This window comes from Manis pentadactyla, chromosome 6 (genome assembly GCF_030020395.1).
Source record: "Manis pentadactyla isolate mManPen7 chromosome 6, mManPen7.hap1, whole genome shotgun sequence".
Lineage (NCBI taxonomy): Eukaryota > Metazoa > Chordata > Mammalia > Pholidota > Manidae > Manis > Manis pentadactyla.
Window position 1 is genome coordinate 119,690,980 of NC_080024.1, and position 15,542 is coordinate 119,706,521.

The 15,542-nt window shown below is 38.9% G+C and overlaps 1 protein-coding gene across 9 annotated transcripts in view; it reads left to right on the forward strand.

The window, feature by feature from the left end:
• Positions 1-733: 733 nt before the first annotated feature.
• GREB1L (GREB1 like retinoic acid receptor coactivator) overlaps positions 734-15,542 on the forward strand; it is a 244,688-nt gene continuing 229,879 nt past the window's right edge. For all 9 annotated transcript variants that reach the window (XM_057504077.1, XM_057504079.1, XM_057504078.1 and 6 more), the window contains exon 1: positions 734-871. The gene's annotated coding sequence lies outside the window, so the exon portion shown is untranslated. The remainder of the gene's footprint in view (positions 872-15,542) is intronic.

Sequence of the window (15,542 nt, forward strand, 5' to 3'; positions counted from 1 at the left end):
GATGAGCCCCGGCGAGTAGGCGGCCTCGCTGAGCTCGGGGCTGGGTCAGCTGGCCGCAGGGCGCGCTCCAGGAGCGCCAAAGGCGGCCTCGGTCCGAAGCTCCCGGGTTTGTTTGTATTTGTCCGCGTCCTGCCCCCGCCTTGCCCCGCTTCATGCAAAAGGCAAGGGGTTTTGACCCGCCCGACAGAGTTCACGCTTACGGCCTTTTAGCCGCCGTCCTGTGGACAGAGAAAGCAAGCGCGCGAGGAGGCGAGAGCACTGAATGAACGCGGCGGGATCGGCGAGAAAATGGTTTTCCGTTTGGCTGCGCGCATCAGCCGTACTGGGGGGCAATGTTTCTTTGGAGAAGGCCTCGCCACACACCACCCCCAACAGCCCGCAGGGGCCGCGCATCTGGGCTGCGGGGTTTGGAAAGGAGGCGCGAGCGCAGGGGGCTGGGGGCGCCGCCGTATGGATGGAGGCGTCCTCCCGAGCGGCGGCAGGGAAACGCGCGCCCGCTCCCCGCGCGGAGGGCACAGGCGCCCCAGAGGCCCCTGGCGGGCGCCGCGGCTGCCGCGAGCCGAAAGGCGGGGCGGGGGGCGGGGGCGCGGGGGTCCCCGCCGCGGAGGTTCTGGGGAAGCGGGAGGGGCAGCACCTGAGGAATCCGCCTCCGGCCGCGGCGGCCGCCGCCTCGCTCCGCCCCGGGGAACTGAGCGCGAGGCGAGCGCGCCTGCCACAGAGACGCCAGCCGCCGGCGGCGCTAGCACCTCGGAAGAGGGCGGCCGCAGCGAGCGGAGAGCAGCGCCGGGACCGGCCTGGGGGTGGGGAGGCGAGCCCCGGCCGAGGCGCGGGCCACCCCCGGTCCTCTGCCCTCGAGCCCCGCCAGGGCCAGGTGAGCGACTGCGGAGCTCCGAGGCGCGGGCGCCGCGAAGCGGGGAGGAAAGAGGTCGCGATTCGGGCGCGAGCAGCACTGCCCTTTGGCGGGCTGGGGACGCGGTGCCTGCCTGCGCTGCGGGGCGCTGCGGCTGACTTCTGCTGGAGGATTCGGAAGGCGGAGCGGGGCCGTGGGCGCGGGTGTGTGTGCGTGGCGAGGACAGGCGCGGGTGCCGGCCCGCGGTCGGAACCCATTCTCCCCGCCACCTCGCGTCAGCCCCCTGAGGGGACCGGCCCGTGCGGACCGCGCCCGGAGGCCAGAGGCCTGTCACCGCGGGCTCTCCTCGCTGCCTTTGTGGCGGGAGCGAGAAAGCCCGGGCGTGGGATGGGGGCGGCCGCGGCGCGGCGAGAGCGCCCAGGCGGCTGCGGTGGCGGGGGCACGGCCGGCACCCGGGTCCCCGAGTCCGAGGGGTCGTGAGGGGGCCTCCGGCGCGCGTGGGGCAGCGAGGTGCGGAGGTGACCGGAGAGGATGGGGCGAGCTCAGCCTGGGGAAGCGCGAGCGGCCGGCGGTGGCTGCGCGTTGGCTCGGTGTCCATGGGTGTCTGTTCTCCGTACCAAATGTCACTTAATCGCGCGCGGGCGCCTTCCGGTCCGCACTTCCATTTTTCTGCGAGTGGCTGAAGACCGCTCAATCTGAGTGAGACACAAAGGGTTGGGTTGACAGTTCACCCTGACACGAGCGGACAGCGAGGCGAGGCGTGTGCCCTGGCCGGCCGAGTGTGATGGTGAGGCGGTTTGTTCCTTCGTCTCTCTTCCGAGCTCCGTTAAAAGAAAATGTATGGGTTCATTTCGTACGGATTCTCATTTAAACCCAAAGAAGGTCCAGAACACGATTCATCTGCTTCCTCCAACCGGGCTGGTGGATCCTGGAGGAATTCTTCACTCGTGCTGCTTTCCTCGGTGAACGTGACTGTTACAAGGTCCTTACCCACCCCTCCCGGCCCTCCGTCCCCTGTCGAGCAGATAGGAACCAAATTTTATTTTCTTCTTTTCACACCTTTAAAGCCGACCCCTCCCCCACACTGGGATATCCCACTTAAATATCATTTTAAAAACCTAGCGATTTAAATATGGGGCAGAGCTTGTCCGCGAAAGGTCTTTGAATTAAATTCCCCCTTAAAATCCTCTCATGCCCCTGTACATTTTCTTATACTTTAAATCCTGAAATTCTGTTTTGAGTTTTGTTAACTGTTGGTTTTTTTTCTTTCTGAAAATTTCCGTGTGGTTTTACAAATTGCAATACTGAAATCTTACTCAAAAGAGAACAAAAATTTTAAATGATTATAAAAAATATGTAGTAATGGAATTACATGCATATAGGCATGTGTTTAAAGGGATATTTTAAATTAATGAATATTGAAGAGTAATACACATGGGGTAAAAATTTAAAACAGTGTAACGTAAGCTCTCTCTTTCCCACCCCATATTCCCGCTGTCCTCTTCCTCAGAGACTATAACTGTTATCAATTTCTTTTATATCCTTCCATAAATCTATTAAAATGCAATTACATTATGGAAGTAAGGGATGGAAAGAATGTAAGACTGAATTATATATCAATGGTGATGGCTGTTAATTTTCTATCTACTCATGACAACATTAGAATCTTTGGCCTATGAAACTTACTACAGTTGAAGATGAGTTAAAGTGCTAAAACTCTTAGAACAAGTATTCTTTGGAAAGCAGAACTATTAAACTCTTATCCTTGTCCCTGCCCCCACCATCATCAGTTTCTCTTCACTGACTTTAATAACCTTTGTTGAATGTTTTCGTCCAATTTGGAAGTCTTTATGAGACAGAGGATTGAGTAGAGGATGGAAACTGTAGTTTACTCTGTCCAGTGCACTGTATATCTGAAGACCTTGTAAAGACATAGGTATACTTCTGTTCACATGATGTATTATAAAAATTTTAATGGTAAGGGAGAAATATGAAGACCAAGTTTGAGACATTTCGTCACATTTCTTAGTTCCAGGCCTGCATTTGCTACAAACTAGCTAAATGAAGTAACTTTCTTAGAAATGCTTTTGTTTCCTTTTAGTTAAATAAAGGAATTGAACAATATGGTATCTAAGGGTCCTTTTATCTCCAAGATTCAATGATTAAAATAATAGTACTGTAGGTCTCCTAAGATCAGCTAAAGGACATCCTAGTTGGACCTGTAGGTATTAGACAGTGAGAGACAAAAACTATTCCTAAATGGTAGATTCATAAAGGGGAAGTTAGAGATGTTCGAACTATATTCCCACTCTTAAGAGATTGATATCATTAGAAAATAACTCCTTGACTTTCCCACAAAATGTCTGTTTATGTTACTGATAGAGGCCAAGCCCAGGGGCTTGAATGGGGCTCTGTACATCACCTTGTATGGCCAAGGAGAGTGCATTTTCTTCACAGCTCACAGTGCCATTTTTAGGGAAATTACTTTCAACAAACTCTTTTTGGGAAGTGGAAATAAAGTTCACTTACTTCAAAGGGACTTGATATAATTTAGTAATTCTCAAAAGTATTTAAAATATGAATGTTCCTACAGCTAAGATATTTTAGTTCTTTATAAGTATTCACTTAGAGCTCATGATTGTAGCAGGAAACTTTTCTAATCTCTAAAACACCTGCAAACTCTGCACTAATAATTCCTGGATGGGTGCAGGGAGCCAAGGAGAGATTGCAAGGTTATGAAATTAAAAAGAATAAACTGATTTTAGTTACTGTATATGATCTCAGCTAAGGGTTTCAAAAGTACACTGTAAGTGGTGATAGCAAAATATCACTGATGTTAAGAAGCTCTCATACTTTAAAGCCTCAGAATCACTGACAAAGAATAGTAATTATTTTGAATAAGTTGTAATATAAACAAACTATAGTAAACTTTTAGGAATTATTGGGCTGGGATGAAAAGAATATGAAATAGAAGAATAGATTTGTAAGGGTGCTTAGAATATTCTGGATTGACTGACAAAACTGACAAAAAAAAGAAAATTAAGTACTAGCAGTGAAATTCTTGTAAAATGGTGATAGTTTTAATTTTTTCCATCTCTTCCATATTTTACTACATGAATATATATTTTTAAAGGTATTGCAGATACATCTTTAATTTTTTTCATAGTTTTTTATACTTATTATTAACAATATTTTATAATAGTTTACTCAGTTAATGTACCATACCTTACTTAGCCCTTCCTTTATTCTTGTATTTCCAATAATTAAAAAAAATATGACTGTCTTCATGAATGTAACTTTATTGTTTTTTAACTTCTTTAGGATTGTTTTCTTAGAGAGGCAGTATAATGGAGTTGTACATGGGTAGGCTCTAAAATTAAAGATTCAGGGTTCAAAACCTAGTGCCATTAATTATTGGCAATATTGGATAAATCACTTATTTTCTCAGCACTTCAGCTTCCTAATCTCCACAAAGTTGTTAAGATGAAAAGCACTAACACGTGAAAACTCAAGTGAAAAAAAAACCCTTATTTTTATTAGAACATTTCCAAATTTCTGGTGATTTCCAAATTACTTTCCAAAATGATTTTATGAGTGTATATTGTCACTAGCAGTTTGTGTGTGCTTATGTTATTTTAAAAACATTTATATCATTGTAACTAACTTGATTAGAGTAAAATTGTATCTCTTTGTTTTGATTTGTATTTCTTTGGTGTTGGGCAAAGTGAGGGGGTAGATTTTTCAGCAGCATTGCTATAGTTTTCTACATGTATTGGTGGAAGTTTCATATCCTCAGTCATTTTGAACTAGACTACAAAACAGGCATATAAGACAGATCAGTTACAACAGTAAGGAAGAGTGAATCAAATTTTCCAATAGATTTTTTCAAATTAATTGTAATTTTCTTGAATTTTAGTCTGTCGTAATCTGTATTAATTATTTTAAATCTTATGAAAGTAACTGTTAATGTTAATAAATAATCATGTCAATTCTACTTAAATGAAAATACAGTCCTCTCTTTTTTCCCCTTGAAAGGCTGATTTATAAATAACATTATTGTGATCACAACTTGGTGGATTTTTACTTTAGGAATGATTCTCAAAGCCCGGGGTGGGAGGGTGAATCAGAGAAAGTTTCATGAGTCCTAATCATGGTACCTTTTAGCTACAGATGGATAATGAAGTTATGCCCTCTGACTTGAGTTCTTATACAGTCAAGGTAATTTAGACTACACAAAAGCATGCCCTTGTAAATTATGGAGTTCCAGCAGCCCTGATATTTCTGGCAAACACACACCCAACGTGGATAACAGCAGCTCTTTGTGCTCCTGAGCCCCAGGAGGGCTTCCTATTGTGTACTCTTACTTCCCTCTCATTCTTGACTGACTGGTGATAGCAACTCCTCCAAGTCCAGATGTGAAGCTCCCACAGTGATTCTTCTCCCCAACTCTGTATTTACCCCTACCAACTACCCCTTCATTGTGTTTGCTTTTGTCCTGTCTATGCTACAGAAAATAAACTATCTTTTCAAGGCTGTGGTTTCAGATTTTCTTTTTAATTTTCTCTGTGCTATATGTGTGTCTTCAACAGTCCTTACAGTAGACATGATAGGCATGATTAGCATAGATTAACACATAATCAGCACTTGATAAATGTTTGTTGCTGTGAAACCGTATCTTATGTGGTCTTTCCTATTCCTGGGCATGGCTCTGTTTTTATGGTACCACTCTGGAGAAGCAAGCTCCAGCTGTGTCCTGGATTGCTGTGTTTGCCTATATTACCCAGTTTAGGGGTTAAGAAACCAATGTGTTTCGACTCCTTTAACTTTTTGTGTGTGTAGGGGAGATTCTTAGCTCCTCTGCCTTACTTTCTTCTGTAAAATGGGATTAACAGTTACTAGTCTAAGTATCAATCTTCTGCACAGACTTGTTTTGAAGAAAAAGTGAAATAATAAATAGAAACATGTTTTGGAAAATGAAAGGGTATATAAATTCTATTATGTTGTCAAAATTACACATTATCACTACACTTACAGGAGTGTCCATATCTTTGAGAAAAGCCTCATCTCATTGTGGAGATGCACTTGTTGCGTGAAGTTAGATGAAATTTGGGGGACCCAACCCAATCTATTACAGTCAGAAACTGGACGTGGAGCCTACAGATCTGCATTTTAACAATGCCTCTTATGCTGAACAACTGCTCTAGGGAGGAGGAAATACAACAAACACTGGAGAAGTATTCTGCTAGTTAAATAGCAGTTATAATCCAAAAATATAACATCACCTTTCCATGCTAAGTAGGAAATGAAATTTAGCTATTATTATCAGCTGCTGTTTGCCTTATAATCTTTCAAAATTTAATTCAGTGCAGAAATGGTAAACTCAGGTGCCTTTAGGGACCAAACAGGTCATCTGAGTGAGTGAAGGACACATGTAAAATAATGGGGGCTGATGTATTCTAGTGGACAAGAAGGTCTGGAGGTGGCAGAATTTTTACCCTGTAGAAGTGCGGGCTGCTGTTGCCAGATCATTTGACTTTTCAAGTGGAGCTGGAAATTTATGTTTGTATATGAATGTCAATGTTGGCAATATATTTTTAAGGAAAACATATGGACTCAACAAAACAAATCTGGAGGCCAGATAATTTTCAACCTCTCAGTTAATTAACAAACTGAAAATATTTGCATTAGAATGAGCATGATGAGGCAGAAAAACCTGTCCAACATTATTAATAAAGAGAGAAAAACCACACAGGCAGTTTTAAAGTTTCAAGTTATAAAGATTCAACAGATCAATAATATATAGTGTTGGCAATGGGATAAAGAAGTGGTTATTGTTATACACTGCAAGTGAAGGCAAATAATTACAATATTTCTGGAGTGCAATTTGGCATCAGGTATCAAGACATGAAATGTCTATACCTGCCCTGTCCAATATGGTAGTTCCTTGCCACAAGTGGCTATTTAAATTTAAATTAATAAACATTATATAAAAGGAAGGATTCAGTTTCTCACTTGTACTAGTCACATTTCAAGTGCCCAACAACTGTATGTGGCTGCTGCTTACTATATTAGACTGTGAAGAGAAAAAAACATATCCACCATTGGAGAAAGTTTTATTGGACTGTGCTGGTCTACACTTTTCTAACTCAGAAATACCCTTCTAGGAATTTGTTAGAAGAAATAGTTAGACAAATGCAAAAAGGCATATAACAAAAACACCTGAAACATTATTTAGAGTAAGAGTAAAAAATTAGAAACAAACTAAACACCTTTTTGTTAAAAACTAGCTTGCAGTAAATACCAATGATATTTTTGTTCGGTGAAAATATCCTTACTGTAAATTATTTTATTTGGGTAGATAGCTAGGTGCCTAGAGTGTAGGGGAACAATTTTTCTCTTCAAACATGCATATGAATATAACAAAGCTTTCCCTTTTTTTTTGGCCTACAGCTCTTTTTGTATAGAATAAATTGACTTTTGCTAAAAAAATGAGTAGAGGCACTTGACAAACACCATTAGTATTACCTGGGTTCCTGTTATAAACTCAGAATCTTGGGCCCCACTCCAAGCCTAGTGAATCAGAATCTCTGGCAGGGCCCAGGAATTAAGCTCTCCACTCACTGGCTGTATCTGCCTCTCATCACTGTATATCTCAAGCTTCATTTGTTTTATCTTGGCCAAGTTAAATCTCCTTGAACTCTGTCCAGGTACTGTTCTAGGTGCTGCAGATGCCACAGTGAAGAAAAACAAACAAATATCCCTAGTTTTATGGCTATGGAATAGTAATAAAAGAAAAGGAGGGAAATGTATTTTAGCTGGTTAAGAAGATAGGAGAATGAAACAGAAAGAAGAATTAGAAAGTGAGATGGGAGCTGCAATTCTCTCCAAGGTGTCACTAGAAAGTGACACTTGAGTGAAGACCCGAAGGCTGTGAGGGACTGAAGCATTGGAAAGTTAAGAGGAAGAGCTTTCCCACCTGTTGGGAGAGTGGTAACTGAGGCCAGCTGCTGAAGGGGAGAGGCAGTGAGGGATTGAGTGGGGGATTAGGTCAGAGAGGTAATCTAGATCTTTTGACTTCAAAATTCTTTGTTCTCTCTAGTGTACCACACTCCTCAAATTCTTTGGTTAATCAGTTTGTAAAGAGATCAGACATCCTTAACTTCACTCTTTTTCAGTGTGATCTGTCAACACCTGCCTTATTTGCCTGGGGTGCTTGTTAAATGTGGATTATTAGCTCGACCTACTGAATAAGAGTCTCTGGGGTGGGACTTGGAATGTGCATTTAACAATCTTTCTAGGTGGTTTTTATGGACATGGAAGTCTTCGAACCACTCCTCACATTTATTCTGTAAACTTAGTGTTTATAGAGCAAGTGTGCCAAAAATTGTCACCACTGCCTGTTGAAGTCATAATGCGAACAGAAGATGTACTTAGCATAATGTCTCATTTATTTCCTGCATTTAAAACCAATTCAACACTACTTACAGTAAGTTTATGTCTATATCTCTGTTGGAGAAATCAGGGAACTATAAGACTGTTATTGTAGTTCTTACCCACATCAGAGGAAGCGTAAACCTTTTCACTTGGGAGTTCTCTCTCCCTATCATCCAGTCTGTTCTGTTTTTGGAAAGTGCAAATTTAAATTTGATTTTTTCATCATGCTTTCATTTTTCCCCTTCTTTTTCTTTCTCTCTCTCTTACCTTTTTTTTTTCTGTTTGATCTCTTTTACCTTTTTGTTTCATTTCTTCTTCTCTTCTTGAGATCTAACTATCCTAAGTTAAACACCATTAACATTTTGGTGGCCATTCCTTTATGCATCTCTATGCATCTTCTATGTATATATTCACCAACACAAATAATTTTACATAATTGGATCATATAATGTTTTTTAAAAACTTTAGTCACATTTTAAAAAATAGTCAAGGAGCCTAATTACCTCTTTACCCTCCCTTTTCACTCCAACAATGGGGCTAAGCTGCTATTTATTTTGTTATAATTTTTCCCATGATCAATGTATAGTATATATAGTATATTTTCAACATCTTTCATATTTTATTATATATATATATAAGTGTGTATATATATATATATATATATATATATATAAAATAAAGTCATCTTTTTTCACCTAACACTTAATAAAACACAAGAGATATACCTCCAAATCAGCTGGTATAGCTGTTATTTATTCTTTTTAATGACTATGTATAATCTGTAGCATGCATATTCCACATTCAAACAACAATTATTTTATTGAAGGACATTTATTTTAACTAAGCAAAAGACCCAAGTTCTTTTGGTTGTTCTCTGCCACCCTCTGTTGGTGTTTGCTTTCCATCCCATCTCTTCATTATTCCAAGGTGTTAACAGCACACCCAAGGCTCACACAGTTTTCACTGGAGTCAGAAACCAGAGCTATATATTAAAAGAAGGACACATCTGATTACATAAAACATTTTTGTCAAGCAAAAAAGATCTATAAACAAATACCATAGCCAAATGGTAGACTGGAAAAAAGTCTTTATGTAACTAGATGAAAGATTACCATCTCTGGTATACAAGGAACTCTTAATAAACAATAATAAAGATATTTTATAAAACATAATTTAAAAATATCTTGCAAATGATATGACCAAGGCATTCATGGAAGCACAATTCCAAATGGTCAATTGATATGAAAAATGCTTAGTCTTAAGTAGTGACTCTATAGCATCTTACTATGCTGATGGACTATAATGGGGTATGTGTTGGGGACTTGATAATGGGGGGAAATCTAGTAACCACAATGTTGCTCATGTGATTGTATATTAATGATACAAAAAAAATGCTTAGTCTTATTAGTTATTTGGAAATGCAAGTTAAAAATACTAATAAGCTATCACTTGATACCCTCTTGATGTTAATATAGAACTTTAATCCACATTAAAATTTCTAGAACTAGGTTGTTTATTTACTGAAAACCTAGGCAGAAAAACTTTTTTTTTGAAAGTTACGTTAAAGTCATAAAACATAATTATTTCCCAGGATTTCATGTTTGCCTAGAGAATTTGAGAGAGATTGACTTCAGTTTCCTTTCAGACTTAGCTCATATGACAAAGGGTGAGAACAGAGCTTACAAAATTAAATTCCGATATCAATTGAATGACATCTTTTATCCAAAAGCATTTCCTTCCATTTAAAAACAGATTGTTGGGTTTTGGAGCTGTGGATCAATCCACTCCAAGAGGAAAAAAATGTTTCAGGGTTTACTTGATTTCCCAAGGTCACCCAGCCAGTTTTGCGTTCTTTCTGGTCTACCGTATTATTGCTCACTGTTTTCTCTAACCTTAAACTGAAGCTAATATAGAGAAATCTTTTTTTAGGAAGTTTTCCATTTTCAAAACATTTTTGAATATACAACATTTAGAAAAATTATACTTCCTTTAAATTGCTTATATTTTAAGTAGAAATAATATATGAGAGCAATATAGAAAATCAGAAAAGAAACATCACTTACAACTCTACTGCCCTTATGACATGAACAGTTTCCCCAATTTTGCTTCAAGTACTTATCTATATGCTTTAATGTTTGTACATATAGTAATAGTTCTCTAATACTTCTAATTTTTTTAGTAAATTGACTTTCAAGCCTTTTAAGCTGGTCTGCTTGACTCTTTTCTTCTGACCTATTTTTCATGCATGTCATTTTTTTTGGTATCATTAATCTACAATTACATGAAGAACAATATGTTTACTAGGCTCCCTCCTTCACCAAGTCCCCCCCACAAACCCCCTTACAGTCACTGTCCATCAGTGTAGTAAGATCATGCATGTCATTTTTAAGCCTTGAATATTGTTCCATATCAGTCTCCAACCTTGATCAAATGCCTTCAATGGCTACCAGTTGTCTGCCTTAACATATTCCAGAGGCTTTCATCCTCAACATTAGTGTCTCAGTCTAATGTTGTCATTACATGAATAAAAAATTAAAGATGTTAAACAGTAATGAATTAATCATATCCCCAAAATGTATTGGCGGGGGGCAATCCTGGGTTAATTCAGGTGCTTGATGATGTTATTAAGAACCCAAGTGATTTTAATCATTCTCTGCCATCCTCAGCTTCTTGGCATTTGTCTTCATCTTATCTTGTCTCTCTATTATCCCAAGCTGTCAGCAATACCCAAGCTTCACATAGTTTTGACTGAAGTCAGAAAAAAGGTTCTTTATCTTCAGACTAAATACTTTTAAAAGAGTTTACCCACATACACATATGTCTCAAATCCTATTGACCAGAATTTAGCACATGTTCATGTGTGCATCAGTCACTGACAAGGAAAATGGAAATACCATGACTGACTGGTATAGGACAATCACGATTTATCCCAGAGCCCCAGGGAAAGGTCCACTCTCTGAGGAGAGCATGCAGAAACTCTGAGGTTGTTAATATTGAAGATCAGGACATGGCTCCCCATTAGGCAACTAGTGTGTATGCCATGAAATCCAATTCCCTCAGTTCCCTTCAAGCCTTTTCATAATCTGACCACATGATAATCTAATACAAAACCTCTATTCTAGACAAGCCAATCAGTTGTCTCTCCTCACTATATCCTGCTCATGTGCATTGCCACCTATGGCTTGGCTCATGTTTCTCTTAGAAACTTTTTCCTATTTTCTAGAGCTGGCTGTGGCTATTTAAATTAAAATTAATTAAAGTTAAATAAAATAAAAAATTCAGTTCCTCAGGTACACTAATCACCTTTCAAGAGCTTAAGGACACATGTAGCTAGTGGCTACTGTATTAGCATAGGTAGAGAATATGTCCACTGTTGCAGAAAGTTCATTTGGACAGCACTGCTGTAGAGATGCTTGTAAATAATACCTTTTATTTAACAGTGTTTGCCAAACTATGGGCCACCTAATGAGAATCAACTGGAGATGCTGTTGAAACGCAGATCCTGAGTCTTGAGGGTAGGCCCTGGGTCACTTTCATGCCCAATAAAATTAAAGAACCACTGCTTTGAGGTCTAGTTCAGTTTACTTCCTTTAATATACTAAATACTGGAGTTTTCATTAATTTTCTGCTACTCTAAACTTGTAGTCATCATTTATGTATCACGGTTGTAGAATTTCATTATAGATATTTATATTCCCTAGTTATTTCAAAAAGTTATATTTTCTAAAGTTATATTTTCTGAATATTAGAGTGTAAACTCCTTGAGAGGATGTACTATGGTATTGTATAGTCTGTATTTTCCAAAATATCTAATACAGTGTTGGGGATATAGTAAATACAAAGTATTGACAGATTAATTACATTCTACAGAATTGACAGTCTACAGTCCAGATTTAATTGGCAATTCTTTGAGAAACCATAATACTGCCCACAATACTGGAGATGGAAGATGGATGATGGTAAGGGTATTTCCGCAATACTTTCTCTCACACTCACTTATTGGAAATAAACTTGAAAATTCTGGCTAGATTTCTAATGAATATTGTATGAAGATGTTTCCTATAAGGTTTAGTTTTGCAGCATTTTTGAAAAATGGCCATTAACAAATGTTTTGATTCCTTGATTCTCTTGTGAAACGTAGACCATCAAACCTCTGGAGCCATAGCTGACATAGAAGCTTACTTTGCAAATAAACTCCGCACATGCATCAGTGTTCATTTTTTTCCAAATTAACTAGGGAATCCCAGGTAGCTGTTCTACTCTACTTGGATGATTCAGTAGTCACTTGAGAATTGTTGGAGCAGAAGATTAAGACCTTGGCATATTAGAGAATGGCTAGACCTGTATCTTCACAAGCTGGACCACAGTGAAGGATGGAAATGGACAAATAATATTATGAATACTAATGGTAGTTATATTACTAGTAATGGTTGCTATGAGCAGCAGCATCTCACTTAGGACTAATGCAAGGACTGTTTCTCTTATATTCTCCTGTGTATAATTTCACAGATTGTGTCATTCTATGGCTTGATGTGTGAAACAACTCCATTCTCTGGTGGGCTAATTTCCTTATAATACAAAATCAATCTAATTTATTTCAGAAATCAAATCTCTTTTGAACAAATGTCCATTTTCCTCTGAGACTCTTGATATATTTTAACTCTAACACAGTTGAGTAATATTTGATTCCCAGTCACATTTCTGAGATAATGGATCAACACACCAAGCACGATGCCTGGTATGAAATAGACCCTCAGGAAATGTTGTATTTCCTCATCAGACTTGCTGAATGACAGGCCTCAGACTTCATCAGAGAGTAGCAATTGATATTAAATGTTTTGCCTCCCAAGTAATATTAACAGGTTCTTTCTTTCTAGAAAAGTAAGACTGTGTAAAAACCACCTTCTCCTGCTTGTTATATATATGAAACAATCTAATATTAGGTGTGATATTTTCATAGTGTTCTTGGTCAAAAGATGTATAGGAGTGTTTGATATTAGTAGATATTAAAGGAAACATCTGTACAACCTACTGAAGCTCTTTTGGAGCCTGAAGTATAGTGTTTGGGTTATGGTATTTCAGATATTCTAAATGTTTGAGGCTTTTGCCATCATAAAGACTTCTGAGTCAGTGGTATGCCTTATCTCAGCTCCTGCCTCCAGAGCAGGAACTGCGATGGGGCAGTGTAATACTTGGCAGAGTTGCATATCTGGAATTTCAGAGCGTGTGTATATATATGTCAGAGAATATGTATATGTACAAAACATAGCCTTTGATAAACAACTATGAATGTCTTTATGAGCCATATATGCTTCTCTACCTAGTCCTTTCCTTTTATTTACTAATTTAATTTAAAGCAGGAATTAATAATTTAATCCAATAATTTAAATGTATACTACTTCAGGGTGTTGTACACGTATCATTTCTAATCCTCACAACAGCCTTGTAAAGTAGGCATCATGATTCCTATTTTACAACTAAGAGAACTCAGGCTCACAAAGATTAAAGTAAATTTCACAAGAGCCCATGGATAATAAGTGGAAAAGTCAGAATTCAGACCTATGGTTGGCTGATTTCAAAGCCTTTGTTCTTTCCTGTATATCATACTCTTGGATATATGTCTTGTGACTCAACTAGATTGTAAAATCTGGGTATCAAGAATTGTATCTTATGGTTTATATTATCCAGAAAGGTAACTTGTGGCAAATGTTTCTGCTTTTGCTGAAGGAGGTACAAATAGGTGCTAAGAGACATATTAACTCTCTCAGAACACCTGAGGACTATTTAGCACCTTATTTTTGGGAACAGACAGTACCAAGACTGTATCTTTGTTGGTTAGGAATCTAATGAGGGTCAAGTCTTGGATTTACTCACCAAACTTGAATGAAAGCACCATGACTGGAAGTGCCTTGTCTCTTTTGCTCACTATGTCCACATCCAGAACAATCACATGGTTGCTCCTCATTGAATATTTGGCAATGAATGAATGAATGGTCTATGTAGGGACCTGTTAGCTTTCTTCTGTGGCTGTAGAATCCATCCTTAACCTGGGCCAAATTTTTTTAGATCTAAGCCACTAACTCCAAGGGAGCTGGGAGAAGGGAGGGTAGATGGAGCAACATAAGCCTATCACCTCTACTGGAAATACCAAGACGAGGCCCAGGCCCTTCAGAAGCTAGGTCAGTGGCATTATCTTTTGAATAAAGAATGGTAACAAGTCTTACTACACTGATGGACAGTGACTGCAATGGGGTATGGTGGGGGACTCGATAAGGGTGAATGTAATAACCACATTGTTTTTCTTGTGAAATCTTCGTAAGAGTATATATCCATGATACCTTAATAATAATAATAATAAAAAAAGAATGCTAACAAGGAAAAATAAATCCAAAATAATTCTGCAGCAGAGATGAAAGGAGTTGAATTTCATTTTCTCTTTTCTGAGTTCTGCAAAACATTGATACCTTTGTACTCCTTCATGCATGTTCAGTTTATCATCAAATTTACTTGCATAATTTAAGTAATATAGACTTCTAATTTGCCAATAAATATCCTAGTTAATAAAAAATAATTGAAAGCTGTATATTTCTGGGATAATACTGCATAGTGGAATAGAACCATGGAATTGGTAGTCTGGAAAAAGTGTTTTGAAAAAATATGACCAATATCTTGTGCTGTATAAATATTGCAATTCATTTTGCTCATTACATTTTAAATTAAGACTTCCGAAATCAGAACAGTGTGGGCTTGTTTTAGATACTGTTACATAGGAGATTACCAGACATTTGTGTTTTGTTAACCCTTGGGAAGTTAAAGTTCACATATTACAAATAGACATCATAATTCTAGAGTAAAGTTTGTGTTTAAGCTGTACTGATATTTTTAAGGCTTTGAAATAATAATTGGCAACAGCAATTATAGTATCAAGTTGCCTCTCAGTTTTCATTTGGATAAAATGTGATTACTGCATCAAATACATTTGTCACTTCCTTAAAACTAATTCTTCTCTTTATAGTTTTCCTACTGAGCAGGAAGTTTATATCCAATGAGGATAATAGGATTCTCCATTGTGCAGGAAATTAACAATAAAATTCAACTTAGTCTTTATCAAGTAACTATAATTGGAATAATGTTGTGGAGAAAGAGAAAGGAAAATAAAGAACTATTTCTGAACTTGGGGAAGACTAATCTAATTAAGACATCAAGTGCTTATAGTTCTGTAGATTCAGATCTAATTTATTTAAACCATGTTCCTGAA